Source organism: Nesoenas mayeri (genome assembly GCF_963082525.1).
Source record: "Nesoenas mayeri genome assembly, chromosome: 15".
Lineage (NCBI taxonomy): Eukaryota > Metazoa > Chordata > Aves > Columbiformes > Columbidae > Nesoenas > Nesoenas mayeri.
Window position 1 is genome coordinate 1,791,994 of NC_137559.1, and position 27,575 is coordinate 1,819,568.

Sequence of the window (27,575 nt, forward strand, 5' to 3'; positions counted from 1 at the left end):
AATTCCAGATGCAAATTCCAGCACAGCCATCCAAGAGGCCATACTGCAGCAAGGAAGACGGCATCGATTTGGCTGGCTTTGGGGGCAAAAAACTTGAGACTTGAGCAAGCAAGAGGAGGAACTGGCTTCCCTCTACCTGCTGCCTTGGTTCCTGTGGTGGATTTTTTGGACAACATAAGGTACCACAGAAGATGCAATTAAAAGCAAGTGAAATGCAGTTGTAGCACGATGTAGCTGGACAGGACTGCTGGCCAGGGAGCTGCTCCACATCTCCCATATGGCTCCAAAACACGTTAAATAGCTGAGCCCCCAAACACTACACCCAGCTCAGCAGGAGGTCGGCCAGGATATATAACCTCAAAGTTATTTCTAGCAGTGATTCAAGGAATATGCTCGTGTTATGAATCGGACCCTCGTTAAATGGTTGCTTGGCTGCAGATCCTGGTGCAATTAAGTGCAGTGGGGATGGGAGCCGGCGCTGCCTTCCCGGCCGAACCTCTCCAGCCAACGCACTCCTCCTTCCCCTCGGTGCTGCCAGAAGACTGTTCCCAGCAGCTCTGCGTGCTCCGTTTTCCACTGAGCTGCCTCATCTCTCTTGCCAGTGCTATTTTGAGTTCACCTGCTTGGGGTATGAGTTCATGAGTTATTGCTCCTTACCAGCTCCTGAAGCTCCCCAGAAACCTCCTGTGGGACAACCTGAAGAAGGTACCAAGGTCCCAGGCAGTGGCAGAGGGGGAGATGGCAGCATCCAGGCAAGCAAATTCCTAATGAAAACACCTTGTTTTTTGCCAGGAGAACAGTTGGGTTCCTGGCAGATGGGATGTCGACCTGAGAACAAGGACAGGACGTGCTCCACCAGACGCCGGGTCAGCCGGGCAGCCCCGTGCCAGCACTGCCAAGTACCAGCCTCCCCACACAGAAGGTGGGTAGGATTTGGGGCAGGGCAAAAAGGGAATTGGAGAAAGGCACAGGAAAAGTCCAGGGGCAGTAAAAGGGAAAGAAGGAAGAATTTGGGTGGGCTTTGACCCAGGGGTGAAGAGGAAATTGGAGATGGTGAGTTAAAAAAGGGAAAGGACGCTGAAGAGATCAGAGAAGCTTTTTTTTTTCTGTGCAGGAGACATTGAAAACTGGAGGAGAAAACTTGAGATGGTAATATAAGGATTTAGGGGAAGGTGAAACACCCTGATGTGCAGGAAAGTCAGGAGATGTGCATATACTGTTCTGGTGCTACCTGAACTTGAAGGCCCAGGAGAGCTGGCAGGGAGCACCTTGGGGTGGCTGTACCTCTTGCAGGAGCCGCATGCAGGGACATCTTCCTCCTGTGCTCTTCATCACTCGCCCATGTGGCTTTTGGGGTTTCCAGGAGAACATTCCATCCCTTTGGGGGAGGGTGGACAGTTTCTTGAGACTCCCCCTGCTAGGAATGGGGGTGACTCCCTGCCCGAGGAAGGTTTTTGGGCACCGGGGAGCACCGGGCGAGCCCCAATGAGCCTCCTGGGGAAGAGGGAGAGTGTGTAGGGGGAGGAATGTCAGAGGTGACTCAGAAATAGGTCTCCATCCATTACTCTGCCGGGCGGTCCTTTCGAGTCACTGGCGGGCTTTGTTCTCACCAACATCTGTAAGAGATTACGGATGCCTTCCTAGCCGAGGACATGGATGGGATCTATAAATACCATGGTGGTTGCTGCTGTTGGAGGACAGCTCTGCCTGGGTGGCCAGGCGGCCAGCCGCAGACAGCGGGCCCTGGGAAGGCAGGCCTGGGGAGAGGTGACCAGTGCAAGGTGGTGACACCACAGGCAGGGTGTTCCCAGGGCTGTACTGATGCTCCCCCAGCAGCAGCTGGAGACGTGGCCGGGCAATGGGAGCACAGGGCGTGCGGGTCCTCAGCATCAGCCTCAGCATTGATACCCGCTCCTCCCTGGCCTTGAGCAGCTTATATAATTTTCCAATGAAAACCAGACTAACTCCTGCAAGAGGACAGGGGTTATTCAGTTTTGTTGTTGTTTTTTGTTGGCAGGGACCTCAAATAGCAGTCCCTTGTAAAGCTGAGATAATACATGCCCAGACACCACGGTGATGGGCACCCTTTAAGGAACACAAACAGAGCAGAGCTGTTAATGCCTGATCCTCCCGACTTCGCTGTGTCAACACCACTCCCCTGAGACCATCCCCTAATTCCTGACTCCATCCCAGGCTCTCGCTCTGAATGTCGCGAGACTTTGTGTGGTTCACGCAACCCTAACGCTGTCCGGCAGGAGCTGAATTCTCCAGTGACTAATTGCTTGGGAATGTCTTTGTTTGCTCAGCTTTTCCCGCCGAAAAAAATACAGATTTTATAAGCTGCTAGAAGCCTGGAGATCCAGCACTACACTAACATGTTGTTAGCCACAATTATCCGCTCTCCGACAAAGGATTCCTGATTAGGGCTGTTACATATTCATCCATAGACTGCGCCAAGCCTGGCTTTGTTTCTCAAGGTCGAGGATTGCATTTCTCTGGATTCAATTCCCATCCTAGACGTAGATTACAAGGCAGGCGAGAAAGAGGCAGCTGAGGTTGCTGGAAGCGTTGAATCCTTCTGGTATTGCTCAAAACATTGACAAGATGTGTGTCAGACATGCCATGAGAACTACCCATCCTCACAACCTTTCTGGGCTTAGTTAGGCTAGACAGCCTCAAAGGCTGTACCTGGTTGCAGGTCTGTCACATTGAAGGCAAAGGGTGGGGAATCCCTCGGTATCTCTGGTGCAGAAAGTGGGTGCTGGGCAGGGATTTCAACTGAAAATACGCTTCCAGCAGTCGAGACCTCCTGAGCGCCTGTTTCACATCCTCCCTGGGGCCCTGTCCCATCGTCACCATGGGAGAAGGGACAAAAGCAGGAGTTAGCCAGGAGGGACCATTTCACAGAGGAACTTTGGCTGCTCTCCCCTGCTGATTCCTCCACTTAAAAAAAAATAGAAAAAGGGAAGAAAAGGAAAAAAATAATTACTTCTCAGCCTCTAACCTTTCCAGCAAGTGACTTTGTAATAAATAATCCACATGTCTCTCCAGTGCAATCCATCAGCAGGAGCGCCTAATTACTTTAGACTCACTTTGAAAACCCTTCCAGTGCCACTTTCAGATAAATAAAAAATTAATGTGGAATTAAAGCAGTAACCTGGAGGAAGTTTCCCTGCCCTCCCTCAGTTCTCTCCAAGTCTGGGCTGATGCCTGGAAGGCTCAATGCCCAAAGATGCTTCCCCTGTCATTGAAAGGTGAGCTTGGGCTGTCATTCAGGGAGCAGGGAACTCAGCCATGGAGTGTCCATAGGGACATCCATCCTCCAGACACGCAGCGGCTTAGAGAAAGAGCTGGAGACGGACCCAATGCAACCACTGCGTATGAAGAATTTATTTGCTCAATCCCTTTCCTTGGGAAGTTTCTGCTATTTGTTTCTAAGAGTGTCTTTTGGAGGCAAGTAGGCTCCAATTTCCTTCTTGGAGTAGTTCATTGCTCCCCAGTTGCACTGTCTTCTGCAACACCCCTTTCCTTCTGTTCCCAAGATTATAGATGTGAGAAAGGCACCTAAAGGCTGAGAAAACTTGCCCCTTTTGTACTCCGTGTCATCCCCACCAAGTCTAAGGGGCACCAACTCTGCGTTTTCGCAGCCACAGCTGCCCCAAGCGCTGCGCTCCTGCTCAGCATGCAGGGCATGCTGCAGCACCAGGGCTGGGACAGACCCCACAGAGGTCACTTGAGAAATTATTCCTATAATGGGTCTGTCCTCTGGCAGAGACAGGAGGAATTCCCAGTCTTCCTTGCCTGTTTCCAGCTGCTGCGTCTAGCGCGGTTGTGGTGCGGAGGGATGCACGCATGGACACAAATGCCGTGTTCAGCGCTGGAGTACACCAGAAATGTTCAAAACAGAGCTGGACACCAACAGGCAGCACTTCTAGAGAGTTTCTTTGGAAGGGAGTAGAATAACACTGAGTAAGCCAGTTACACACCCACAATAAGGATGGTGGGCACAGAAGACAGCAGGAGCAGCATCTCCAGAGCCACGTAGGGGTGTGCTTTAATGGAGATATTACCAAAGCAAATGGGGTCTTGCCGTAGGACTGTTAGAACAGAGATCATTAATCAAATGGATATTGTTACACTGGAAGTGAACTTGTTCTGGTGAAAGACCAATCCAATCACCAAACCAGATGTTGAAAGCATCCCGTCGCAGTTATCCTTAAGGGAACTGATAGTGAGAAGGGACACGCTCATGTGTGGTTGCATGAAGATGTTCAGTGGTTGCAGGTGCTCACAGCACCCAGAGGCACAGGGGCTCTCCCCTACCATCCTGGAGCTGGTGACAAGGAAGCAAGGGATGATGAAGGACTGGAGGGCACAGGGTGCTGGGGATGCCGTTACGGGCGCCAGGACTGAGTCCCTGCGCGTTCTGGATATGCTGGTGCTTTTACTTGTAAACTGCACCTATTTGTCACAGATACCATTCATCCAGGCAACCGAGATTGTGGTGGTACAGCTGCTTCTATTGGCAGCCCAAATTGCTATTGGATCCTATTAATCTCTGCAAGGTTTTTTTCACCTAGAAATAAGAAAAATACCCATTTCTTGGTATTTCTAGAAATAGAATTAATATAAAAAAAACTGCCCAAGTTTCGTTTTGCAAAGACTAAGAGCATCTCATGCCTTTAGCATGTGAAAGTCAAAATATTCTAAGACAACATTGTCCACCTCTTCTTCCTCATCTTTGCACCCCATTTCTGCATTCCCTTCTTTCTCTTCTTTCTCTTCTCCTGTCTGTGTGCTTAGGGCCCTGGGCAGGAGCCGACAAGCATTCAGAAACATTCAGAAACAACAACAACAAAAAGAAGCAAAATTAAATATCTGAGCAAAGCGGGTCCAGAACCAATAAGGTCTGATTTCACTGCAGGTTGCCGCAGCCGAGGCAGCAGTGTGTCAGGGGAGGAAGACGCTTGAAAAACCTCCACAGGAGAATTAATTAAACGAATTTCACTCTGCCAATTGTTTGTTATTTTTGCTGACCTCACCTAGCGGATTAATATTTAATTAGCCTTTAGGAGAAGTGGAAAGCACTTATTAACCTGTTATGTCAATCTGTCAGGCCTGGGGTCTCAGGACAGGCATCGTTACCATGAAACATTAGAAATATCAAGGTCTGTTTCTCTCCATCTTGGCTGTTATTTCTGTTGCAAAGGGGGGAGATGAAGAGAGGGACCCACTACAGCTATCTGAGGAGTGTCTAAAAGTGAGTGCCCCACATCTAAGTGTCTTTTAGAGGCCAGAGCAAGAGCTGGGGAAGCCATATGTGATGTTCCAGGCACAGGTGGGAAGCACATATGGATATATGATCCCCTTGGATGTATTTTAGAGCTCAGGCTAGATCTTGCCTGATGTGATGCTGGTGCCTAGGGAAAGGTTTGGGCTTTCCTTCATTTTTCTTGTTTAAAAACACCGCTTCCTTTGTGTTGTGTTTTCAGTTATCATAGTTCAAGGAGTGCTAAACTTGGTGTTGACACATCCTCATCAGTGGGGAGATGCAATGGGGCCCTGCAAATCCCCAGTGAGTCTCCGTTAAAGAAAAACTCTCAAACAGAAAAAAAGATGAACACAGATGGCAGAACAAGAAAGCTGTCCCCACTGGTGACAAAGACCAGAAGGACCCCAGCCAGTGCCTGAGCTCACATAAAGCTGGTGAGTCTCACCCCGGGATGACGACCACGTCTGCTTGCTGCAGGGCTGGATCTGGCCCAAAAGAAATAAAACCTCAAGCACAATTGAACCCGTAGGAAACATCCTCAGCAAAACAGTGCGGTGAATATGGTGTGCAAGTTAGTGAGGCTGGGAGGAGCTTGTAAAGAGATTGCAGCTAAAGTGCTGAAGTGGATGAGTATCTTCTTTGGTGGAAATTCTCCCAGACTCGGGGCATGCCCGCTAGCTGACAACTGACTGCTCAGAGAGGAGCCAAAGTAAAGTGTCTTCTCCAAACATCCCCAAATCCTGATGGTTCTGAGCATCACACACGGGTGGGCATCTGCACTTTGACTTCAGCTTAGTGAGTCAAAATTAAACCTCAGGTTAAAATAACCCACTGGGTCTCTCTGAGGGTATTCGAAACCCCACCAGCAAACCCAACCAGCATCCACACCCTGGTTTTGCAGTCTAACAAGGATACTGTAGAGATCCCAAACCACATTAAGAGCCAACCTCTCGTCACAGGCAGAAAGCTTCAGCAGACAGCAAAAATGACAAACCATGCCCAGGAAAATATGGGGCTGTTGGCATCGGCTGCAGGCTCACGAGTCCCTTGCAATCCCTGCACAAAAGAGGTAAATGAGCAAATCAGACAGGAGCAGAACGCAGAGACAAGCCCTGAGCACACAGCTTCATGCCGCCTGCCCAGGAGGGTCGTGCCCCCCCAGCAATCTGTGCCAGCTCTTGCAACCCCTGCCCCATCCCAACCCAAGCCTGGCCACCTCCTGCCACCTCCTGCTGCCCTCAATGGACCAGGTGCCGTTACCACCGCTCTGTGACAGGCCATATCATTTATTATTATTATTTTTTTTAAATTAAAATCCTCCTGAGCTTTATTAAATAGAGATGCTGATAGGTAATTAAATCGCAACTTAATTAAATCTGTCTGCTCAATCCAACCGCGGCACGCTGGCTACTCTGCAATCCCTGCGAGAGGTGCTGTCGGTGGAGAAAGGCAACGTGGATTAAACAGGATCACGTTTGTCACGGCCACCTCCCCACCAGGCACAGCCGGGAATGGGACTCATGGGTTCCTCCACCCATACAGCAACCTATAGTAATAGGAGGAGCTGGGGAGACTTCATGGGGGATCTGACCTGACTTGATAAGACCTTTTTGGGTACAGGTTGACTCCCTCCAGTATGGCAGGACCAAACCAAGGTGCTGGAGGCAGGCTGGAGGGTTTATGACTAGCTGCTTAACACAACATGATAGTGTTGGGCACGAAATGGTGGGCAGGACTTCTTCTTCTCAAAAAAATAAAAGCCCAAATGACAGCAGCATCTAAGGAAAGTCAAAACCCCAAAGAGATGGATAAGCTACAGGGAGCCTGTTCAAAGGCAACTTTCCTGCAGAAATCTTGGGAGATCAAATTCCTAATCTGCTTCCACCTCAGAGGTGGAGGAGTGAGAGTCCTACTGGGATTAGTGTTTAATGCTTGAGTTGGCAGGTGATGCCCTGTGTTGGGATGCTTGGGTTCCCTGCACTGCAACTGAATGAGACGAGTACATGAGCTCAACCACCATCCATTCCGGATATTGAGGATGACCCTACACTCAGGCAAAGGTCAAAGAAGGGTTGCCAGTCCAGGATTCCCCACATCATTTCAAAGTGTTGTGCGGTGGGGCTGCAATAACAGATGAGCTGTCCTGTCTGTATCTACCGGGGCGTGTGAAACTTCAAACCTCCTAATTGTTTTAGAGCCGCTGAGGTGAGCTGCTGGAACACAGCATCGGGGAGGGTGGTTGAGAGAGAAGGCAGCTCATTCCCACCGCTGGCCTTGCATTTCTGCTCCTGGTGAGGGCACATGTGGCAGGGAATTGCTCTGCTGGAAGCCCATACATGGCAGCCTCAGCTCCCATGCTCCCCACCGAGAAGAGACAGGGATGGAAGGAGAGATGGGTCAGCTGCAGAGCAACAGAGGGGAACACAGCCTGGGAGATGAGAAAAGGCCCTAAAGAAGATAAAAACTTAGGCAGACCCCAGGACACGCAGACAAGTAGTTATAAAGCATGACTAACTCTCTGAAATAAAGGTCATGTTAACAGTGCCACCTGTGGAGAAGGCTTTATTTTCTCTGCTCCTCTGCTACTAGAAGACTTTCTCAGTTGGCAGTAAATGGCTTTAATTGTGAGGGGCTGCTTTGAAGGCCAGACAATGGCAGAGGGATGGGGACAGAGCATCTATGACTAGGAGCTTTTTGCTCTCAGAAAGGGGGAAAAAATGAACTGCTCATGCTCTGGGACTCCTCCATGCATGCTGCAGCACGTGCAGACATCTCGTTTGTGCTTACTCTTGAAAGAGGTCTGTTGGGAGTGAAACGATGCAACTGTGGGTGGTAACTCACATTTACACTAGATCTCCTCTTGTATTGCACACCTGCCTCCTTCCCATAGAAGTTTCCCGGATCTCTCCCTGCTTTCTGAAAGTGGCCTGTCCACTGCTGGTTTTTGCGTTTCCCTAGACAGCTCTTTAAAAGTCACCCAAGCTTCCACACATCCACAGATCATGGGAAGGTTTCCAAAAACATTTTAAATAGGTTCCCAACCCCTTGACTCTGGGGCAACTACTCACCTCCAGGTAATGAACGGCCAGTGGGTTCTCAGCAGGTTCTATTGGCAGTTTCTTCAGGAAAGCAATGGCAAGTACCAGAAGGTCTGCTCTGAGCAGGTGTCCTACTGTGCTCCGAAGCTCTGGGAGATACTGATGATGAACTTTCTTCTTCTGTCTCTTGAGAACAGACGTGTGCAGAATAGCTTGGACCTCTATGTGGGAAGACAGAGAGGCAGTTGATAGGCAGTAGATGTTTGCTGAACTGCACAGCCAAAAGCTTCTTGAAAACAGGGTGCTCAAGTCACACTTTTGGAATAACAAAGTTCTGATCTGTATGTATATGTCACTATTGTCCTATCGTGAGAGGGCAAATCTATTAAATCCTGACCCAAGAGTGTGGACAATTAGGGTTTCAGTCCAGAAAAGAATCTACATTTTGCAGTGCAACCCTTGTCTTCTTTGACAGATTGATAGTTTTTTGTTCTTTCATGTGTCCCAGGTGGTGGTGGGACATGTCAGACCACAGGGCAGTTTGAAGTTATGGGATAAACCATAGGTAATTTGGCAGGAGAACATTAAAAAGCAAGAGGAGGAAACTATAAATTCAGAGTGTAACCACCATAAAACATTCCCTTAATTCCCAGCCATCCTCTTAAAAGCACAGATAGCTCTTCCCCCTACCCACAGGATGCCTTTCCCTCCCTGTAGGGTGTCGTGTTATGACTCGGACAACAGAACACCATGGGAATGGTGACCCTGATGGATTTCACATGTGTTGTAAGACCTAGTGGTGGATCTGCCCTTTCACATGCTGGACTTCTATGCAATATCAAAGGTTTGGCATCTCATGGCCCTGTTTCATTCCTCACGCTCTGCTGAAGGGTTTCATCTCATCACTCCCCTTCTGATTTGTGAAGACGAGCTATCTGCCTTTAGAGGTGGGAACGAACCATAACCCTGAGTCCTGAATTGGCTGTAACTCCCATGGCAACATCTAAGAACATTTACAAGGCTTCTTTCTGGCAAAATAACTCAGATGAGCCATCAAAACCTTTTCTCATGTCCTACTCGTGTCCTCCCTTGGTTATGGGCCCTGAAGAAGTTGCAGATGAGGCTGAGATTTGCTTTCCAGTAAGTTGTGACTGGCAAAATGTCCTAACAAGTAGTTAATGGAATTGCTTCATTTCTGTGTTCCTTCTTAACCAGAAATTAATTTCTTGCACCCAAAAAGCACTAAAGTGCTTAAATCACATTTTCAAGAGTCACAAGCATTTATGAACCCAAATCTCATAGATTTTCCTTCCAAATTGTTGCCCTAACAATACCCTTTTCTCCCAGCTAGACCAGTCTCTCTCCTCATTTGCACTTTCTCTCCGTTTACCCCCTTTCTGGTTATCTTTTAACCACAGATCGTTGGCCAGTTCTCATTCTTGGTCATGCTTTAAGGGCCAGTGTCCGCTCCATGAGGAGGAACAGGAAACACTTAGTCCTTGTCCCCACTTAGCTGGTCACTGCCCAGTGCCCAGCTGAGCCAAGCCAGTGCTCTCCTGTCCTGCAGGCACATCTGCCTGCTCCTGTGACCATACGGTCAAGTGCATGGGAAATCAGGAGTATTTCTTGTGAACTTCAGAGTATGAAAAAGGAAACAGGTTTCTGAAGGAAATTTCTCATGGAAATCTCTTTCTGGTTTTGCCTCAAAAATAAATGATGAGTGCTAACTAAAAATCAAAACCAAACCTGCAGTGGGATTCATGAAAAGAAGGCTAATTTTTAGGGAAATTTGACAGTTTTTTTCAAGAAAACACTTCACTGACCTGGCCATCCCGTCTCACTACTGAATACTACTGGTGAGCCTTCATTTCTGCTTCAGAGCCTATTTATCTCCACAGCTGCTCTTATGGGCAAGCACCTCTGATGAGGATTTAGTTCTAGTGTACAGATTGTGGAAAACTCACGTTCAAAATTTTCTTGTAAATGTATAGGTGTTTTAAACCTACTCGTACAGCTGAGAGGACGTTTTCAGATATCAGGTATCAGCTCACATTACAGAATTGAGCATCTACACAGGGAACACCAGAGGAATGAACAAAGTCAGGGAAGAGTAAACTGAGGGGGTCTCTTCTAAGAGAACAAATGGATAGAGTAGCCAGAAACAAGAAAATAGAGAGTAAGTCTGATCTTTGTTATCTGTGGAGAACAACAAAGAATTTGCTCCCTGCAAAGCTATGTTTGAGTGTGGGCATGTTGCAGAAGGAAAGGCAATATGCCTGAGTAGCACTAGTAGAGTGACGGAGTGGTAGATGAGTGTTATCCACATAGAGGCTGCTAGATCTTGAGGTCCCAAAGCACGTCAGGGTCTTGTCTCTCCTGTTTAGCTTGTGTTACCTGCTGCCATCAATGGTTTTGGCATTGTCAAGCCCCTGAACCAGCTGCTGGCAGCAGGGACTGCCGTGCATGTAGACCACAATGTCTCACAAACCATGAAAAACCACAGCGGCCTCCCAGCTGTCCATGTGCACAAAGCATGGTCCTTCTCCAGCACCGATCCCAAGGGAAACAGCCAAGAGGAGCTCCGGAAGGCCAAAATGCAATTAAAACCAATGAGATTTTCTGCTATTTAATGGGTGCAAAGGAAAGAGGGTCTGCCTCTTGGGTCATGCATCTCCCACCCATGCTGGCTACCCCAAGCGCTCTCCTCAGTCTCTTTACCCGTTGCACCTCTTATGGCCCTTCTCATTCATAACAGCAGTCCCTCTGATGCCCACATCCAACAACTGGGGGACAATTAGGTAAATGTGTAAGTTTGGAGGGGAAGGGGTTTACACCTCCTGTTACCCTTGCAATGAATTACCAGGGCTGTTAATGGGCTGGTGCCCCAGTGCCTCGTAAATCGTGTGACTGAGGCCGAGCAGTGACGGGTGGCTTTGATCTGGACACGCTGCCCTGCTATGAACAGGAAAAGGAAGAGGTGATTTTTCATGGGTTACTACTCACTCCAGCCTCCAAGTTTTCCACTCTGCTGAAACTTTGACAGTGCCTAATAATACATCAGTGAGGCTTTCCTTGCTCTGCTTCCACTCCATTACCACCTTCATGCTCCCATTTAGCTTCTTTCACACGGACCCCAGAAAGGTTGACCGTCTCCCACCCTTCCAAAGCAGGCTGGAGGGCGGGAGCAAAGGCTGGGGTCACTCCACTTGTTTTTCCTGAGGAAAGGAGTCAAAAAGTAGATGTTGAGATGAAGGGAAGGAACTAGCTCATGTCTACAAAGCTGGGAACAAACATTCAGATGGAATCTAATGCCCCATTACCTGCAAGGATAAAGGCATCACCTTCAACTCCTGAACCAGGCTGATTCTTAACTGGGTGCCATTTTCCCAACCCTTAACAACTTGCCCTTCATACCAGTAGATCTTTGGACAGGGGTTGTATTTTCCCCATGTATAGCAACAAATGCAGTGCAGCCTGTGCCCTTTGCTCGCAGGCCTGGGCTGCCTTTGTGCTTCCAAGAGGAAAGGGTGTCATAAAGGTTGGCCCCACAGGCTCTTCTGACAGCTGCATGGACAGACCCAGGGGGCTTCCCATCTTCTGGAGCTCCACCGTCTGCAGCTCCTACTCCTGAGCAGTCCTTGTTGTCCCCCATTCCCTGGAGAAAGCTCTCCTCTTTTCTTGCATCTTGCTGCTTCGGAGATGCCAGAATTTCAATTAAAAAATGCTGGAATCTGGGTGGTAAACATCACAGAAAAAAATAGCATCACTGATTCACTGACTGACAGTGGATGTGTCTCTAGACCACCATGCCTAATGGGGAGCAGTAATGTTCACACCTACTGAAGAGGGACCACCTGGGTTGTCAAAGCCGTTGGAGTTGGTAAAACTCTGAAGCGCCTCAGAGGAAAAGCAAATAAGAGGCTATCATCTTCACCGCTGAGATGTCACCTGATGAGAGAGGGTTAGATGTCTTAGAATCCATTTGAGATAGTATCTGCCATGCTGGAAGAGCATGCGTTTTCTACAGGTCTCTTGTCACTTCTTCCAGCCATGCCTGGTGTCTCGGGTACTTTAAGATGTCTCAAATACTGCAATACATTTGGGTACCTGAGCAGAGTCTTTTGTCACCACGTTTTTTCACAAAGAGCTGCTGCTTAGATTTATTCTCCAGACTCATATTTTCTCTTGGCAGGTCCTTCCTTCTAACTCCTGTCTATTAGACCAATACATTGCATGTGTTCAATTCTGCACCTTCCGCCTTCTGAATGGAACCAAATCCTTGGAACTGCACTGTTTTCTTAGACTAATGAATTCTTCGAGAGGGGTAAAAACCACCTCAGTAATAAATCCAAACTGTGAAGCCTTGATGTATCTGTTTTTCTGTTTGCCTCCACTGCTGCTAGACACAATTAGCCCTCACCTAATACAGAGCGCAGACTTGATACAACCTTGTTTAGCACAATTGGTTTGAATCCATTATATTGACAATATCAATTTGTGTAATTCCTGCATTAGGATTTTGTACTAAACTGTATTTGAAAGGAGCTGTTGACCTTGATTAGCTCTTTAATTGTGGTTAAAATCCAAACTAATTCAGATATCAGCCTTGACTGTGGAAGGAAAGGGCCACGCCATGTGACAATGCAGTCAATAACTGCCACGGTCCCCACGGAGGCAGCTCCCGTGTTTTATAGGCTCTGGGTCTCACCACTACTTTAGTGCATCCATTTCCCTTCATGTTGACCAGAACCCTGGGGCTTCCCCTCGTGGGGTGTGTTGTAACAGCAGGCACTCAGGGTATGGCCTCCTGGACACATTCCAGCTGAGCCATCCTTCTGGCTCACACCACCTCTGCTTTTGCTTTTGTGGGGTTTTTCTTTGCTCTCCATCCTAAGCAGAGCCGGGACAGTGCTGGGTGCTGCCCAAGGACTCCTCAGAAAGGGATAGGAAGGGACGTCTCTATCTGCAAAGCTAAATCTCAGTTGCAAATGCTGCCTTACTCACTTTGTGGTCTCTTAGCAGCAGAAAGAAGAATGTTGCTATAGCCCATTAAGAAGCCCACATCTGCCTGTGGGTGCCCGGATACCTGCAGGGGATGTGTAATAGCATCATGAGCAGCACAGAGAAGCTAAGCTAAGCTGAAACTCACTGAAACTCAACAGGAGCTGGGTGCCTGGTTCCCCCAGATCTTCAGGAAAATGCAGGCTGTGCCCCTCGAGGTCTGCGCTGGTGCGACTGTTCTGGCTGAAAAACGGCAGGCAGGAGAAAAGGCCATTTCCAGGACTCCCGTGTGCCAAAGGGGAAAATGGATGGGATGAAGCCTGGGGCGGGGAGGACCCTTGTAAGTCAATGAGGAATTCTGCCAGAAAACAGCAGAAGGAGCAGTTCAGCAGGAGTTACAGAGAAGAAAAAAAAATCTGGCAAGAGATATTGCTTGAAAGATGGAGCACTTCATTTTGGGCAAACTGAACGTTTCAATTAAAATTGACAGAGCTGCGATCCTTTAAGAGCAGTCAGATTTTAATAAAATTTTCATGACTGGAAGCAGCCTGGATCCCAAAGACCTGACAAAGTCTATGCTCTTTGGACATCATTTGTTCTCCTGGATCTGTGTCTTCCTGGCATCAGATGGGATTGCCAGTCACGGATCAAAGACAGAAAGCAGAAAAAGGCTCGCCAGGCATCTTGTGCTACATATGTGTGCAGAATATAATGTACAGGGAGGAGACGGATGCCTGGTGCTACAGCAGGGAAGGAGAGGGTTCATGGGAAGGGAGAGTAAACCAACAGCCAAGAAGAAGACACAGAGAAGAAAGAACAGGCTGTGAAGAAAACTAATATCAAGGAGAGGATTTGTGAAAGACGAGAGTAGAGCAGTGAAAGAGGAGACAGGGAGGGAGGGAGAGGGGGAGGAGGAAATGTACCCTCTGCGCCTGGGAAAAAGACAATAAAAGCTGTGGACTCCTGTCACGCAGGACAAGCCCAGCACTATTTACTGTTTGCTCATTTAACCTGGTTAATTTTTAATAATGTTGAAATTTTCATTTTAATAATTTAGGTAAATTATTTATTAAACCACAGGATAAAGGGATCATAGCAATTATGAATTGACAGTGTTACCTGAGGCTCATGAAAAGGTAAGGGGTTTTGCAAAGTCCTTGTTATTGGATAAACATTAAATGAGTAACAACTTCACATCCAATTCAAATTACCTTCTTTCAAGTCTAAGATTGCTCTTGGTTTCTCCTGGGAAAGAGTCCCGCGGGCAAAGAGGGCTGTGGGGAGCCAGGGACGTCCTGTGGAGAGCTGGAGATGCTTCTCCTAGATGTCCCCAAGGCAGGGATGAGGCAGCCTTTCCATCAGAGAATGGCAACAAGGTGACATTCACTGTTCTGATAACATAGAGAACGTAATGATTAAAAAACCCCAATATGTTAATAGGGAAAGATGGCTGGGTAGGTCTTGCCTGGCTATGACTATCAGAATGGTGGTAGCTTTCCTGGTACAAAAAATGTCAACAGTAGTGCTCAGGTACTTCCTACCTATTGCAGAGCTCCTTGCTGTATTTTGGCGCTGCAGCCTCCCAAACCAGCTCACCAACCGCAGGAACCGACTGTCTGATGAAGGGTTCCTGAGGAAACACAGACCCGGTCCTGGAAGATCTCAGGGATGTTCTGGAGATGCTCGTGTAGAAAACTACAGGCTGCCTCTTGAGGAAAGCAACCTCTGTTGAGCAGGAATCGGCGCCCTACAGAGAGACACGGCTCTTCACTTGAAGTGACTGTATCGGGATTGCAAAATAAAGCCTTGAACAGTTCAAAGGGTGGAACTGATGAGCTTTAAAAACAACCAGGGAATGCAGCATGCAGGTGAGGGAGCAAGAAGTTTTGCTTTGGAGTAGGAATTTCAATGGAAGATGGTGAGAGATGGGAAAGGGGAGGTTAAGGACAGAGTCTGTTGTCCTCGGTCAGTGAAGTGCTGAAGCATTTGCCCAGCTTTCAGCATCAACATAGACCTGCAAAACTCAAAGCAACCATCTCCAATGTAATAGCGATCCCAGATTTTAAGTGTTATAATGAATCAGAGCCAAGTTTGCATTTTCATATTTTGTGATGTTTAATTTCCAAGCATTTTGTTTTAATTGCCAGTTTCCAATCATTTTTATGTTAGCTTTGAGTGCCTTTCCTACATTTTCTTCTCAATAATTAAAACTTTTTAATAACGTTACTTTCAATCAAAGGATTTCAATTTATCTTCTAACTTAGCTCTATCCTAATAAGGATTTTTTTTTCCATGGGAATTTCCTCACTTTCAGTAAAGGAAATAAGCATTTCTAAAGAGTGATTTTTTTCCTTCTAACATATTGAGAGCTCAGTTGTCTTGAAAAAATTCTTTGGAAAAGCATCAAGACACACTCAGAGTTCTAAATATTTGTGCATAAGATGTCTCAGATACAAATCTGTCTGTCCTTTCTGGCTTAAATAGCAATAGCCAATGACCAGCACATGAAACAAGCTGATGAAGAAACACATCCCGTGGATTTGTAAAAACACCATCTGAGGTTTTAAAATCTGTTTTCAATCACATTTTTGAATCGTGACTAACAGGTGAGAAAAATAGAACCTATTCACTGAGAAAATAATGTTGAATGAAGTGTACAACAATGAACAAACCTGTAGTGCAACTGGAAGGCCTGCCCAGGTCGTAATCAAATAAAACGGCCTCATTAAAATAAACTGAAAACAAGTGAAAATACAATTCTTCAGAGTCTCTAAGTCCCACGTGAATCTAAACTTGCCCATCTCCAGGGTTTATAAATTGTCAGAGTTTCTAAACTCGGGAGAGCTCAGGGAAACCTCCCAAGGGATGCAGATACTTCACAAATGAAGTCACAGAGAAACCTTAGAAATTCATAGCTAGAGAAGACCTAGGAAATAAATATGAATCACTGAGATCTCACTAATATGCTAAAACACCATTTGGCATTGTGGACAGTCTATTACACCTGGATCAGCATGTTCCTGAGAATATCATAGTATCTAAAAGCAAACAAAACCACCAAAGCACCTGCTATGGGTATCTCAGCTCTCCTTCCTTCGCCCTCAGCTCTGCCTCAGATTCTTCCACCAGGAGATCAAGTGATAAATTTCAAGTGTAAAAACATCTTTTTCCTTGTGAGTCAATGATAACAAAAAGATACCAGAGCTGAGCAGCTTTTCACCAGAAAATGCAGACTTTACAAAGACCCGCAGTTTGCTAGGAATCCATCAATCTGCTGAATTTTTAAATGAAAACTAGTCAGAATCCTTCATTCCAGTAAGGTCCAAATGCATGTTTCAAATTAAGCAATTGTTTAAAATTCTTTTAGTGCATAAGAACACTAAGGCACAAGCTCTTTTAAATGTCTTCCGAGATCATGATACTACAGGTTACATTAAATCTGTTCCTTTCATAGCAAGCTTTTAAATTTTAGCCTTTTGTTCCAATATCAAAACTTCCTACAGCAAGTCTGAACTTCTATTTCAAAACCCAAGTCCACAATAGGAATGACATGACAAGCTGCCAATGGAGCTCCAGCCTCTGGAAGCACCTCATGATCCAAGGAGCACCCAACAACCGACCCTCTGAAACCACAACTGATTCGGCGTAGGTTATTTACAGCTTCTTTAACTTCTTTTGTCGAAAACTTCAATCTAAATAAAGACAATTCGGCACCTTCAGGTGTTCCCCAGCGTCTGAGTGGTTAACAAGCCAGGATGGAACGAGGTGCCCTTTGGGTGGAGGTGCCCATTGGCTCCCAGTGGGATGGAGGAGCTCCTCTGCCCCCAAACCACCACTGTCTCATGTGCTTTTTTCACAGGCAGTGTTTTCCTTGCAAGGCGGCTGTAGCTGGAAGATTTTGCAGGCTCACAGCTTTGACTGAGTACATTGCATTATCTGACATCTTTTCTGCCACCAAGCAGAGACCATCAGCTGTTCGGTGGAGCCCACACTAGGATGAACACGCCAGGGCAGGAAGCAATTAATAACAACATCTGATTACTTCGAGCAGCTCTTCCCAAACTCCTCCTTGGCCAGAAATAACAGAGGCCTCTGCCTGCACTCATCCATCTCCCGTCACTGCTGCCATCGCTCTCAGATACCCAAGTTAACAGTTATTATTTTTCAGGGATGAGGTCTGCTCTGAAGCCGGATTGAAGACGAGAGGAAGCCTTTGATGGACACCACTTGGCTTTGGACCACTCCTGTTGGTAGGAGCACGGACACACAGAGGAATGCAGATGCTTGGAGCCCACGTTCAGGAAGAGCACACCCTGCAACAAGCCCGTGCCTTTGCCGCAAGGAGCTGCCAAAAAACCCAGCGTGGCCAAAGCTGTTGTCTCCTGGGCAAGGGGCCCTGTTCTCCCGCATCTTCCACCATCTCTCCCACTCGTTGCTCGGGCAGGCCAGCAGAGCCATGCAGGGACACTGCTCACGTTTGTCTTTATTTTAAGTTACCAACCGCTTCCCTCTGCCTTTATTTTTTTTGTTACTAAAATTTTTCAAAAAGGAAAATAAAAAATCCCTCCCCCTTCCCTGTCCCTCCCTGCCATGTTCCCAAGGTGCCAACTAATCTCCGATGCCCAGCTTGTACACAGCCATCTCTAATTGCTCCTGCATTTTCATCTGGTGTAAGTTCAGCCATCGCTACAGCTGCCCCTCCTCCCCCCGGGAATTCACACCTTCATTATCACTCTTTACTGCAGAGCCGTCCACAGGCTCCCGGCTCCCAACAGCAGCTCCGATAAAAAATAGAGCAGCTTTTCAGTGGTTTCAATTTTAATTACCAGCATCAAGGCAGCTAGCATTCTCGCCAGGCTGTTTCGCACTAATTAAAGTGAGGAGGAGTTTATGGAAGGGACACCAACTCCACTTCGCTCCCTCATCTATTATTTACAGACAGTAATACAAATAATTTCCAATTTAAACAGTCTGAGCTGGCCAGCAAAGAGGAGGGAGAGATGGGGAGAACGCTAAGCAAGGAGAAACTCAACTAAAGAGCAGAAACTAAGAGGAGGGGACGGAAAATCAACTCCCAGTGCCCTCTAGTGGGATGATTTCCTGAGAGGTCCCAGGGTTGGAAGTGTGAACATGGCCAGGAGGCACAGTGAGGTGGCAGACATTGGTTTCTCCTTGCATGGCCTCACCAGTGACCTTCAAGATGTGACCAAGCAGCAGCAAAAGACAGTTTGGACAAGGGTCCAGTTTGCTCCAGCTCTGCAGCAGTGCGCCGCGTATGGTCCCATGCTGTTCATCACTGGTGGTGCTTCGTGTTTGCCGTGGTGGAAATGGGCTCTGAAAAGCCAGAGGCACCGGCCCTGGTGGGGTGTGAACCTGGGGTAACGTTGAGCTGCAGGTCATGAACTGTTTTTTCTGGGTGTCATGGGAAAATCCCCCCATCCAGAAGATGGGCTCTCCACATGGATGACCAGCTGTCAGTAGATATGGTTTCCCAAGGCCAGGATTGTTTTTCCTGCTCATTCTCTCTCTCCCTGGATGAGAAATATTCTCTGTCCCTCAAACTGCCTCAAATCGATCTCTCCCAGTGCAGCATTTGCCAAGCCTGGAAGTTTTATGGATTTGGAGGAGAAACCCTGAGGATGGGCCAGCATGGGGGTAGGTGGTTCCCACCCCACGAAAACAATGCTTATAAACAAGGAAGGCTGAAGACCCCACTGCGTAACAGATTTTACCATGTCAAGGAACTGAAACACAACCGTGTCTCAGCCACATTGCTGTGTTTGTTCTCAATGGCATGGATGAGGTGATCAATACCAGTGAACTTGTGCTATAGCTCTGATCTTTACAGGGCCCCGAAATGATGTCATGTGTGGGTCACATTCGGATTTCATTTAAACCAGCGCTGATCAGGAATAACTCCAATAAGAACAGGGTTACCCTGGATTTACACCAGGCTAAGGCAGATAAGCCTGAAGATCAGTAACTGAAAGAGAAGAAGTTTCAGCATAAATGATATTACTACAGAAAAGTAGCTTGATTGAAGCATAGGTGTTGAATGTTAATCACTGTAGGCTTGATCCAGCATCTATGTAAGTCAAAAGCAATATCCCATTTACTGCAGCATCTCAGGATTAGATCAACAGCAGGTAAATACTCAGAGACTAATCCATCTTTCTCTTGTACCATCTCTGGAGAGTGTGAAGTGCCCGGGACTTCAGTGAGGACATTGCTGATTCATGCCAGGATGCAAAAGAGAATCAGGCCCTACCTTCTGCTTTTTGGGTGCTTCCAGGGGATAATGATGGCATTTTGAGCAATTTTACCTTGAGGTCATCTATTCAGACCCAGGCCAGTTTGGCTGCCAGCAAAAGTCATTACCAAAGGATAGCCTCTGAAATGAGTGGCGGTCTTGGGTGTGATAACAATTTCCACTGGTACAAGAACAGCAGATATTTCACAGATCCTCTTAAGAAAAACAAACGCCAGATTGCAGCTCAGGGTACACTGCTGCCTCCCCTTTGGTAAAGACGAGCCTTGGCATGGATGCTTGACTTTTGTTAGGAATATGTGAGCTCAGCCCTGGTGAAGTCTCTTTCCTTCCAGGGCGGGGACTGCGGAGGCTGTGTCTGCATACACAGGCAGGGGCTTGGGCCAGGGTGGACAAGGAATCATTTTCTTCCAAACTTTGCAATTCCTTTGTGGCATTGACTTCCAGTGTCTTTGCTGTTGGCCTGAACTGACAGTCTCACTTGCTCCACAAGGGAGATGCCGAGGGGGTATCAACACAAAGACACAACCTCTTTCACCCTGCGGGATGGTTTGCAGGGGCTGAGCTATGCCATACCAATCGACAGGAGTCAAAACTTGTGCTGAACCCAAGAGGACTTCACCTTCCAGACCTGTCGCCCTCTTCAGGCCTAGTACCCATTAAAGATTTTGGATGATCTACATGACCTTTAACCACGAGCTTAGTGCAAGTACTCTGATAGCGTTGTGTTGGATACCGACTCCAGTCATCATAATTTCTTTGCTGTCACTGCCTCACCCACACCCCTGCACCAGCACAAAAGACCCTGGTATGGACCAGAACTGGACCCAACCACCCACCTCCATGATGTGCAGGTGTGCTGCATCCGGGTCCCTTGAGCACTTCAGAGCATCTTAGCCAGAGTAACAAGTATGGCAAAAAGAACCAGCCAAGCTCAGTCTCTTATTCACGTGTGTGGGTTGTTAATGGGAACACTGGCAGAACTTAGACCCCATTGCAGTCTCCCTGCAAGGCTGAGCAGCTTTCGTGCTGGCAGGGGCTCCTGTGACTGGTTCGGTGGGTGTCCCTGGGGCCTCAGGGTCAGCCTCCATCTATCTTTTGCTCCATGTCTGACTGTGCCTGTCTGAAGAGAGGGGAACGGGCTTGCTCACACACCATAAGCAGGTCAGACCCTACACGATGTTCGCTCCATGCACGCTGGCAGAGCCCAGCTCGGCTCCAGCACCTGCCAAATGCAGCTGGAAGCACAAATCATTTCATAACTGCTGGTGTTTGTACGGCTGCGCCTGGGTACTCCTGTGGCCAGGCCTGTACATCTTTGTTACGGGTAACTATTTACACTTAAAAAAAAATATACAATGTCATATTTGCTCTCATCTGGATTCATGAGATGGATTTTCTTACGTTCCCTGTGGTGAAAACTGGTCATTCGTGTCTGCAAATAAACACTGCCGTTTTGGCCTCCACCAGCTCATCTCCAACAGCATTAGTTAATTGTACTTCAAAATCCTTTTTTTCTGTCCTAAAATGTGCTTTCTGATCATCCTCTCAGTGCAAATATGGTAAATAACTAACCAATACAAACAGCCACAAAGCCATAAACGTTTTACGGCTGTTAAGCCAATGTCCGTGAACACAGACAAAAATTCCTCCTCTATTCCCAAACTCCAGCCCCGTGCAAGCAGCCTGGGGAACATACAGCCTGGGGAACATACAGCCTGGGGAACACGCAGCCTGGGGAACGCGCAGCCGAGCAGGTGGGTGCACCACAAATGTGCCCGCTTGGTAAGAAAGGGCTTTTCAGCACAGATCACAGGGAGCCCCTTCGTGGAGCTCAAACGCCTTTGCACCAGGTCGCTCGCTCCCGGCCAGAAAGTATCTCTCTCTCTCTGATGAGAAAAGGGGTTTTTCTAATTTATTGCTTTTATGGGATTGTTCCTCCACAGAGGCACAAATAGCAGCATATCAATAAAGCCAGTCGTTTGAAGTTGGATATTTCCACCTCTGTCACAGCAAAATAATTAAAAAAGGATTCACAAGATCATAAATTGCATGTCACCAAGGACACAGCCTCCTTAACCCTTTAAAAGCCAGGCCGTGCCCACGCCTGGCCCGTGTTCCTCAAGGCATGAAGGCACATTTGTTATTTGTAGCATCTCAGCCATAAAAGTTTTCTTGTCTGGAAAGAGATACACTAAGGACCCGTCTACTCTGGGAGTGAGCTGGTGGGATCGCAGCCCAGCTCTGGTACACAAATGAACATATAGATTTGATTTTGAGCCAGGCAAATGAGAAGCTGTGCTGCAGACTCTGCAATAGCCAAGCATTCAGTCACATCTAAGTTAAAACGTGTTGCAAACACATCAGGCGTTGGGGAAAACACTTTCAAATATATTTGAAGAGTGGCAGCATGGAGAGGGCCTAAAAACATTTGTTCTCAGTTAAAAGCTTCTCTGACTCCAGGTAGATAATAGAAAAGGATGGAACTCATCTGGGTCAGAAACTCGGGTTATCCTGCTGATCCCTTCCCAGCACAGACACAGCCAGAATGTATCCCGACTCACTGGAAAAATATACATTAATGCAAGAGAAGAGAACGCATGTTATTTTCTAGGCAGGTTGCAACTTAACTCCCGATCCAACAGCCAGCTTGTGCTCCAGCCTAATTTGATCACAGTCAAGGTTAACAACCATTGTTAAACTCTGCAGGTCAAATCCTGCCCTCTTATAAATCCAGGACAAGTCCAGGGAAAGGGCTGAAGGTGTAAATCTCCAGGTGTGAGTCCTGCTGGCACGTGGGGGCTGGACGCCCCGGTGGGGCAGGACTGGGCAGGGGGGCACAAGAGTGAATGGCGAGTGTGCTGGGCTGTGGGAAGAGGAACGAACTGGGAGTAACCCAAACCCCAGACAGGCGGCAGGTCATTGGTTTGCTTTCAAAAACACCACTTTCTGAAGCACGCGGGGGTCTGCAGCGTTAGGAGAAGTCCCTCCGGAGGTGGATTAGTGAGAAGAATGGAGCCGAGATAAGTATGTTTTATCACAGGGCAGTGTATTATATTACACATATCAAATGGCTACATCCACTATAAACAGCACGTGAGGGAGGGGTGTGCATTTGCCTCCTTATGCTCTCCTGACGCAAGACAAAACCCCTGGAAAATAGGGCTTTTTCCCTTTCATTGAAGATGGTGGAGCAGGTCAGGACATATTTTTGCCCAATCTGATGTTTCTTGCGTAAGCTCCTTAGAAAAAGATGTAAAGAAAATCACCCTTCTGGTAACATAACCGAAGAGTTTAGTTGGGAAGGACACTTCTGGAAGAGCCAGATGCGGGGCATGATACCCCATTATCAGAAGCTCAGGCAGAAGTGACACCCAGCATCCAAGTGACACCAGCAGCACTCCTGGCCACGGAGCCCATGTGCGGCTCTGCAGTGAGCTGTGATAACTGGGACCATAAAGAGACATAAAACCGGACAGAGAGGCGTGATTCCCCTTTGCCCGCGCTCTGCACCAGCACAAGCGATAGCAAGGCTGGCTGCAACGGGCAGGAAATGAATAAATACTATGCTGAAGAACTAAACACACTTAAATGTTCTCCTTAGACACAACAAGGCTTTACTAGCCACGGGAGATAAAAATACATAACACATAGGATAATACATGGTACAGAGGGTCTAAAGCTAATTTTTTCCGAGTACAAGGTTGCTTGCCCTATTACAGATCCAGAAAGTCAAAGTCTTTACAACAAAACAGCATCGGTTTAGTACTGGCCAGCAACAAACGCAATAAAATGAAAACCTTAAGCCTGAATGTCAGGAAAGCAGATGTAGAGTAACAGCGAGACTGGTGGGCGCTCGGTTTCACTGAGCTCACCCTTTGCATGGGTATAAAATCAGGAGCAGACCCGAAGTCCCTGGAGCCCTTCCCTGCCTCCCAGTCCTCTCTCTACATGACACCGAATTAGGACCCTTCAGTGGCGGAGCCGCAAACCAGGCAGACAGGGCTAAACGGCCCCTGGGTGTGGGATTACCAGCGCTTTACAGCTCCCTTCGTATCAGGACCAGGCAGAAAGGGCCTGAGGAAGAGGGAGAGCATATGGAGAAGGGCAGCAGCTGAGCCCTGGCTGGAGATCCCAGGGGATGTGCCGGAGCGGGGTGGGAAAAGCAAAGGCTGAACAGCAGTGTCCGGAGCGGGACTGGTAAATTGATGCCTGTCAGGGAGGGAGAAGGTGGCTCTGGTTAAACAGGAGGAATAAAGGAGACAGAAGAGAGGACTTCTCTTCGGATTGATGCCAAATATCTTCAGGAACAGCTATTTTTGCTGACCCTGCCTGATGCCACCATGGGAGGGTGGTGAGAGAAACCCTGCGGGTTTATTAAGGCATTAGAGTCCTCCAGAGACACCAAACCCATTTCCCGCTCCTGTCCTCGTGGCCTCCAGACTCCCGTGGGTGGCAAGGGGAGGTCTGCAGCAGGCCAAGAAATAAAGCAAGATCCTTTATGCTCCAGAGCATCACATAAATAGACCTGTGCCTCAGCTGGAAAACTTCATTCAGGGACCCACAAACCAGAATAATTTAAAATCACAGTTTTATTCCTAAATGATAGGAATAAATTGCTGCCCTTCTAGATAATTTTTCTATTATCTATCCAAAATAAAGCATATAGATAAATAATGAGATCTTACAGTACCTATCAGACTAGCTATAATAAGCATTTTGAGCGGGGTGAAATACTGTCTTATTAAGAGAGCTGAAGGTGTGAAGTTTGCCACCAGCTCCAAAGTGTAGAGATGCTCATATGACATCTGTCTCTTAATATTCGTTAGAAAACTGACGGCTAATGTAACAGAGACCTTCACATTATCACTAATCTGTCAATAGTACTTGTGTGGCTCCCATCACCATAACACCCAAGTGTCTCTAACATCCCTGCAGCATGCCTGTGAGGACCAGCAAGGTGATTATCCACAGAGAACCCATATAATCCATACCTGAGCACCTGAGCAAGTGGTGAGGAGGTCTGAGGGAGGGGAAAATCCTTCTTCTCTATGCGGGGGGAACAGCCTCGATGGGGTCAGCTGGTCTGACTGCTTGGTGGCCTTCAAGCTGGATTTCAGCACCACCTAAAGTGGTTGTCCCAGGAGAGGGTTATCGGTGCTTCTGCTGCAACACCAACAGCCAACATGTTGGAACAGAGGGGTCTGAGAAAACCTGTGAGGAGATAAATGAAAAGAAAATGGAGTGAATATGTCTCTCCACCAGCTTTGACTCAGAGTGGTCCTATTTGGCTTTGGCATGAGCCAGGGGTGAGGGTGTTTTGCTTTGACCTTCCCATCACGAGACTTGAGACGACCACTGGTCGCTGTCTCGTGGCACACGGAAACCTCAAAGAGATCAGAGCAGAAGAGGAGGAGCTGTAGCATCTGCCCTGTGCACCAGCAATGGGACCAGAGGGCCAAATCCTCGCCCATGATTTCACGACCCATGGACTCCCCAGCTGGGATTTCTCCAGGCTGGCGGGGGCCCTGCTGGCGGGACAGTGGTGTCTGCGCAAACCAGAGAGGTCAGGAGAAGTGAAGTGGAATTAAGACATGGCCAGGAGCGTTGTCCTCGCCATCCTTGCCTGGCCACCAGAGGTGACAGCCCCTTCCTTCCCTCCAGGCACACCACAAGCACAGGTGATGGTCTACCTTTTTATTTAAAAATCAGCAAATTCTGTTGTAATGCAGCAAATCTCAACCGGCCTCTTCCATCAATCTGCCCTCCAGGAGCAAGGAGGGGGTGACACGAAAAGGCTTTAAAACATAATTCTAAGCTCCTTTCCCCACCTACATCCACGGGAGGCAGTGCCAGGTCCCTGAAGGGGCCCATAGTAGATCTCCCCTAACCAGGTCCCAGGAGGAGACAGCAAAACATCCTTTTCTCCCTCCAACCCTTTGAACTCTGCTCCTGAGTTGAGAGGAGACAAAGGAGAAGGAAAGGGGGGGAATTAATTGCAGGTAGTTGAGCGTGTTCCCTGCTCTAGCTCAGTTTGGAGTAGGTACACATAGTAATAACTTTTTAATAATAATTTAATTTATAATGCGCCCCCCTGCCAAGGCACTCAAGGCACTACACAAACAATTAAAATATGATTATAATAAATAAACAACAATAATTAAAACATCATAAACCAGACAATATTAGAGCTAAACCAAATGCTAAAAAGCAAAACAAAGCAGCATCTTTGGAGGAAGGAGATCCTTGCACAATTCATCTTCCAAATCTCCTGTTGATGTTAGATTGAAATTCTCCTGCGAAGCTGTTTCTGCATCTGCAAAGATTTTGGCAGTGTCACAGTCATTAAAAAATGGATTTTATACCACCATAAATTAACTGGAGTTTTGCAAAGCTATAATAACGCAACATACACTGCCATTTGAATAAATTCAAAACTCTGTTTTCTCAGGAAACTCAGTTTATGGCACTGGATTTGCATTGACTGCCTTGAGTTTGGGAAAAACGTGCGTTCATTTTGCTCTCAGCCTGTAAAACGTGCCTCATTACAGAAACCAGAATGTTTCTATAGACACAAGGATGCTGCGTTAAAGATGGAAAACCAAAACCCGAAACTGGAGAGCAGACCAGCCTTCTCCTGGCCGTCAGCTCCTTGAAGCCAATGGGACCGGCTTGTCCCAGTTGACACAACCGGAACCAAAAGATCTAAACTAACAAAAGCAGCAATCTTCCCCCAACACAAATGAAATGGCAACTCGTGCCAGGCATGAGCCGTGCACTGAGCTCTAATGATTAAAGGAGACAGGCGGAGGTGGGACTGAAACGCGGCCAGTCGGACCCTGTTCTGGGTAAACCTGGCCACCGGCCCTCCGACGGTCACCTCCAGGAGCCGTCCACTTGAGCGCCTCCGCTGATCTCAGTGCTTGTGGCAGCGCATGAAGGGAAAATCCTCCTCACAAACCCGAACCGCACAGGGATTTCTCCGGACTAGGGAAAAAAGCAAACAAAACGCGTTAGGAAGATGAAGTTCAGTGGTTTTCTTCCAGCACAGGGAACCAGGGGGACGTTTTCCAGCTCATCCCCCTGAGGTTTTGTTCTCGCAGGTTTTAGTTTGAGCCTCAAATCCAAGCAACTCTTGAAAATCAAGGGAATGGCAAACGAGACCATGTGGGTCTCACACACAAAGCCATCTTTTGGCCCAGCTTCATTCAAAAAGAGCCTTTAAAAGGGTTCGGGAACCGTAGCGTATTGTGTCCCATTTTCAAAGCAGGTAAGATGTCTGCAGCTGGAGAAATCACTGCAGATTTTGGGCACAGAGAGGGTGCTTTCATTTATTTCTACATTCTCCTATCAGCACTCTCACATTTAAAAATGAACTGAACTGCAGATTGCTGGTTCCCTGCATAGCCACCTCCGGGAACAGCCCCAGATTTTGCTCTAAGCATGTGCTGCAATGGGACCTCTTTGTGTCTGCAGGGGAAAAGGTGCTTTCAAGAAGAGGGCCACATTATCAGGGTCGGGATTTGATTGTTTTTCACCTCTCTTGAATGCAATTTGCTCTTCTTCAAGATCTCCTTCCTTTATGAAAGCTCTACTGCTTTTTGTAGAGCTGGTCCTTCTGGATGCCCTTCTCTTGCAAAGGACTTTCCAAGGGTAAGGGACCCTCATCACAAGCTCATGTTCTGGCAACTCCCTTTGTCTGGGCAGCAAGGACCATTCGTGAATCAAGATTCCTACAGTTTTCCCAAATCTTTCACCCTGCAGAGAAGTTGTTGAGCAAATTTCAAATTTGCATTCCATGGAGGTAACTAGAAATCTGTGCTTGTGGGGCTGCTCAATGGATATGGTGGGTCTACCTCCTCCTCCAGGAGATGTACCAGCAGATAACAGCCTTTGGAATCCAGCTCCCCATCAATAGTTCCTGTTTTCCTTGGAGATGGGGTGTACTGAAACTCAAAGAAGATCATCAAAGTCTTCTGCTCTCCCTCATGCTGGG